The sequence below is a fragment of the Staurois parvus genome, unplaced genomic scaffold (assembly GCF_062004578.1).
Source record: "Staurois parvus isolate SC_StPar_1 unplaced genomic scaffold, SC_StPar_1.0 ptg000198l, whole genome shotgun sequence".
NCBI classification, from domain to species: domain Eukaryota; kingdom Metazoa; phylum Chordata; class Amphibia; order Anura; family Ranidae; genus Staurois; species Staurois parvus.
The window spans coordinates 1,432,634-1,438,633 of record NW_028317994.1 but is presented as its reverse complement, the minus strand read 5'-3'; positions in this window follow the sequence as shown (position 1 = coordinate 1,438,633).

Here is a 6,000-nt window from a genome sequence, read left to right as displayed (position 1 = left end):
CAGGGTGCCAGCTCACTGTCCCTCAGACCGTTGGAGGGCCGGACTATAGTTTTAAAAAAAAAACTATGGTCATCTCCTGTACTGTGTCCGCATTTGTTCAGAGACTGCGGACATACAACGGCGGTGGGAATACTGGGCCGGCCGCTCTATAAGACACACAGACATTTCCCCCCAAGTGTGTCTTATGGAGCGAAATAGTATCCCATCATTGGTGTCAGTGGGAGGAATAGTGTCCCATCATTGGTGTCAGTGGGAGCAATAGTACCACACCATTGGTGTCAGTGGGAGGAATAGTGCCCTATCATTGGTGTCAGTGGGAGGAATAGTGCCCTATCATTGGTGTCAGTGGGAGGAATAGTGCCCCATCATTGATGTCAGTGGGAAGAATAGTGCCCCATCATTGGTGTCAGTGGCAGGAATAGTGCCCCATCATTGGTGTCAGTGGGAGGAATAGTGCCCCATCATTGGTGTCAGTGGGAGAAATAGTGCCCCATCATTGGTGTCAGTGGGAGGAATAGTGCCCCATCATTGGTGTCAGTGGGAGGAATAGTGCCCCATCATTGGTGGGAGGAATAGTGCCCCATCATTGGTGTCAGTGGGAGGAATAGTGCCCCATCATTGGTGTCAGTGGGAGGAATAGTGCCCCATCAGTGGTGTCAGTGGGAGGAATAGTGCCCCATCATTGGTATCAGTGGGAGGAATAGTGCCCCATCATTGGTGTCAGTGGTAAGAATCGTGCCCCATCATTGGTGTCAGTGGGAGGAATAGTGTCCCATCATTGGTGTCAGTGGTAAGAATCGTGCCCCATCATTGGTGTCAGTGGGAGGAATAGTGTCCCATCATTGGTGTCAGTGGGAGCAATAGTGCCCCATCATTGGTGTCAGTGGGAGGAATAGTGCCCCATCATTGGTGTCAGTGGGAGGAATAGTGCCCCATCATTGGAATCAGTGGGAGAAATAGTGCCCCATCATTGGTGTCAGTGAGAGGAATAGTGCCCCATCATTGGTATCAGTGGGAGAAATAGTGCCCCATCATTGGTGGGAGGAATAGTGCCCCATCATTGGTGTCAGTGGGAGGAATAGTGCCCCATCATTGGTGTCAGTGGGAGGAATAGTGCCCCATCAGTGGTGTCAGTGGGAGGAATAGTGCCCCATCATTGGTATCAGTGGGAGGAATAGTGCCCCATCATTGGTGTCAGTGGTAAGAATCGTGCCCCATCATTGGTGTCAGTGGGAGGAATAGTGTCCCATCATTGGTGTCAGTGGTAAGAATCGTGCCCCATCATTGGTGTCAGTGGGAGGAATAGTGCCCCATCATTGGTGTCAGTGGTAAGAATCGTGCCCCATCATTGGTGTCAGTGGGAGGAATAGTGTCCCATTATTGGTGTCAGTGGTAAGAATCGTGGCCCATCATTGGTGTCAGTGGGAAGAATCGTGCCCCATCATTGGTGTCAATGGGAGGAATAGTGCTCCATCATTGGTGTCAGTGGGAAGAATCGTGCCCCATCATTGGTGTCAGTGTGAGGAATAATGTCCCATCATTGGTGTCAGTGGGAGGAATAGTGTCCCATCATTGGTGTCAGTGGGAGGAATAGTACGTCATTGGTGCCAGTGGGGGGGTGGAATAGTGCCCCATCGTTGTGTCGGTGGTAAGAATCGTGTCCCATCATTGGTGTCAGTGGGAGGAATAGTACGTCATTGGTGCCAGTGGGGGGGGGGGTGGAATAGTGCCCCATCGTTGGTGTCAGTGGTAAGAATCGTGTCCCATCATTGGTGTCAGTGGTAAGAATCGTGCCCCATCATTGGTGTCAGTGGGAGGAATAGTGCCCCATCATTGGTGTCAGTGGGAGGAATAGTGCTCCATCATTGGTGTCAGTGTGAGGAATAGTGTCCCATCATTGGTGTCAGTGGGAGGAATAGTGCCCCATCATTGGTGTCAGTGGGAGGAATAGTGCTCCATCATTGGTGTCAGTGTGAGGAATAGTGTCCCATCATTGGTGTCAGTGGGAGGAATAGTGTCCCATCATTGGTGTCAGTGGGAGGAATAGTGTCCCATCATTGGTGTCAGTGGGAGGAATAGTACGTCATTGGTGCCAGTGGGGGGGGGTGGAATAGTGCCCCATCGTTGGTGTCAGTGGGGGGAGGAATAGTGCCCCATCATTGGTGTCAGTGGGGGGAGGAATGGTGCCCCATCATTGGTGTCAGTGGGAGGAATAATGCCCCATCATTATTATCAGTGACACCAATGATGGGGCACTATTCCTCCCACTGACAGCAATGACACTTAACTAGCCGACCCCTGTTCCAGCATGGTGCTGCTGCAGCCAGCATACCTGATTGCAGCAGTACCATATGCACGGCACACTTACCGGGCGGTCAGCTGTCCTCCTTCCTTCACTTCGGCCTCTCCCTCCCTTGATTTCCGCGGGGCCGCTCGGCTCCGCCTCCTCGCCGGTGATTGGCCGCCTGTGTGCCTTTCCTGAGCTACAGTACTAGCGCCCAATCACCGGTGAGGAGGCGGAGCTGAGCGACAGTGCGGACATCGAGTGAGGGAGCGGCCGGATTGAAGGAGCTGCGCATCCTGGACTGGATCGTCGTGGGACTGGGACACGGAGCAGGTAAGAGACAGCAGCCCCCTTCCCGCCCCTGTACTTAGTGTGCCCTGCCGGCGGGCCGGATGAATGTGCTCGGCGGGCCGCAGGTGGCCCGCAGGCCGTAGTTTGAGGACCCCTGAGCTAGATGATGCTGGATTCCCACCAGCTAACAAATGACTGATGCTCTATCTGATTAATTTTTAATTTTCTGGCCTTTTTTTTTCCTTTTGGTTATTTTCACCTGCATTTTTTGCACCTATTGAAAGAGAGTGAGATTTAACCAAACACTTCTAATTGTATAATTAACAGACCAAAAAGGAGTACATAAAAATATATGCTTAGACTTTGCATATTTTTATAGGGAAATTACAGTATAGTGTATTTTCAGCAAGAATTTATTTCAACCAAAAAAAAAAAAGATGTGGGTTGGTAGTTGCAATTTTTTGAAGCTCATTTATAAATGGTGCAGCAAAAAGTGCACACTGCGACCAATGAGCCCTTTGAATGCTTGTGATTAATGTGTCGGACAGAACAGAACTACAGGCAAAACCCTCCCCTTCCTTTCACAATTGCTGCAATATGTATACACCCCTCCTGTCTGTGCATGGAAGTATGGCACCCCTCCATAGAATATATTTTACCCTAAATTTATGAAGAAAGACTCTTTATTTGATATGTTTTGTAACAGAAAGTAAGAAAACTGATTTTATTGATCTTTTTTCCTTTATATAGTAAAAAAAAAAATAAACCCAATGGGTATTATATACCACCAAAAGAAAGTGCTTTATGTCTCAGAAAAATGATACAAAATGAATAACAAAGCAATTGTCAGTGAAACTATAATAGCACTGAAACAATGATCTGGAAAGGAAGTGGTAAAGTATATACAGACTAGTACTCAGGTGGATAAGTGGTTTTCTATAAAGTATTTTTTAAAATTCCTTTCACACTTTTAGCCTTCAGGAAAAGCCGGCACAGATACCAAATACTTTTTTTTACTTCTTCCTTTCATACTCCCCTAAAAATGTGTGATTGTTTTTTTTTAAATGTTCCCTAATAGGAAGTTATTGAAATTTCCCTAATAGGAACAACAGTAATAAATTCTTGGCAGAGACTGTAACCCAAATGGTGGTCAACGAACTTCCCCTGACTTCACCAAATAGGAAATCATAAACAGTGGCTCAGACAGATTTTGCAGAAGAGGCTCCCATGCATCCTAAAAGTGGTGCAGCATGCTGTAAATTCATGTACCTGTCTAAACCTTGTACTTTTTACCCACTTCATGACCGGGCCATTTTTTGCTATTTAGCGCTGCGCTACTTTAACTGGAAATTACGCGGCTATGTAACACTGTACCCATACGAAATTTATATTATTTATTTTACATAAATAGAGCTTTATTTTGGTGGTATTTGATCACCACTGGGTTTTTTCTTTTTTAATATATAAATGAAAAAATACTGAACATTCTGGGAAAAAAAAACCAATAGTGTTTACATTCTGCTATAAAACATATCCAATAAAACAATTTTAAAAAAGCTAAATCTCTTCATAAATTTAGGCCAAAATGTATTCTGCTATGTCTCTTGGTAAAAAAAAATCCCAGTAAGTGTATTTTGATTGGTTTGTGTGATAGTTATAGCATCCACAAATGATAGCATATATATACTGGACTTTTTTTTATAATACTAGTAATGGTGGTGATCAGCGATTTATAGTGGGGACTGTGATAGTGATAACTGACACTGGGTGGGAACGAACTACCAACTGCAGTGACACTAATACAGTGATTAGTGATAATACTATACACTGTCACTCTACTAATCACACTGACTGTGTTAACATAAGGGGTTAACATCTCAGGTAACCAAGAGGTTAAATGTATGCCTAACAAGTGTTAATGTGTGCTGCTTTTTACTAAACATATTTTTTTTCTTCTCCCTGCTTTGCAGAGAGAAGAAACAGAGATTGTTCTGTGTACAGAGCTCTGTGTTGATTGCAAACACAGGGCTCTGGGCTGTGATTGGACACAGCTGATCAGCAAGTCCTGGCCTTGAATCATTGGGTGGGACTTGCTGACAGACTCCCGCTGTGTACAATCGCAGTGAGAGTAGGCAGGCAGGCAGGAACACTCATGCGTCCTGTACCTGAAACCAGGCAGCGACATACAGGTACATTGCTGTACATTGCAGGTGGATGGTCAGAAGTGCTTAAGAAAATTTTAAAGCACCCTCAATACCCCTGTCTACACCCCATGGTAAACACACAGTGTACTTAAACACAGATTTTGCCACATATGTGAGGTATTGCCAAGAACATCACAGTGCGAGCAATAATTATAGGGCCACAATTCATGGCGAACTGTAAATTGACAACATGTAAAGACTTTTTAACCGCCTCCCATATAGTAAAATGACGGGCGCAAGGTGGTTCTCTCATTCTGGGAGGACGTCATATGACGTCCTCCCATTCTAACCATGCATGCGCGGCTCCCAGGGCGTGCAGCGCAGCTATCGATGGTGCGCTGTGTCCCTCGGACACAGCGGATCACCGATCAACGAGAAGATGTTGGCTCGGTCATGTGATCAGCTGTGTCCAATCACAGCTGATCACATGTAAACAGGAAAATGCTGGTTATCTGCATTTCTCTCCTCACGAGCTGTCAAACTGACAGCTCGTGAGGAGAGGAGAGGCGGTAATTGGCATTCCTCGGAGGAGACATGTACACTGATCATCAGAGCACTGATGATTAGTGTGCCCTGATGATCTGTGTAGCCCCAGCAGTGCCACCTGTCAGTGTCCATCAGTGCCAGCTGTCAGTGCTCATCCATGCCACCTGCTAGTGCCCATCAATGCCACATTTCAGTGCCCATCAGTGCCACATCAATGCCACATATCAGTGCCCATCTGAGCTGCCATTCAGTGTCGCCCATCAGTGCCAGTCAGTGCCACCTATCAATGCCAGTCAGTGCCACCTATCAGTGCTGCCAATCAGTGCCACCTATCAGTGCCGCCAGTCAGTGTCGCCTATCAGTGTGCATCAGTGCCGTCTATCAGTGCCGCCTAACAGTGGCAGTCAGTGCCGCCTATCATTGCCATATATGAGTGCTGCCTTTCAGTGCCCATCAGTGATGCCTGTTAATGCCCATCAGTGCTACCTACCATTGCCTGCTCATCAGTGCCACCTATCAGTGTCCATTAGTGCAGTCTGTCAGTGCCCATCACTACAGCCTCATTAGCGCACATCAGTGAAGGAGAAAAATCACTTATTTACAACATTTTATAACAAAAACTAAGAAAAAACTTTTTTTTAAAAAAGGTTTTTGGTTTGTTTAAGAAAAAATAAAAACCCAGAGGTGATTAAATACCACCAAAATAAAGATTTATCTGTCACAAAAAAATGATAA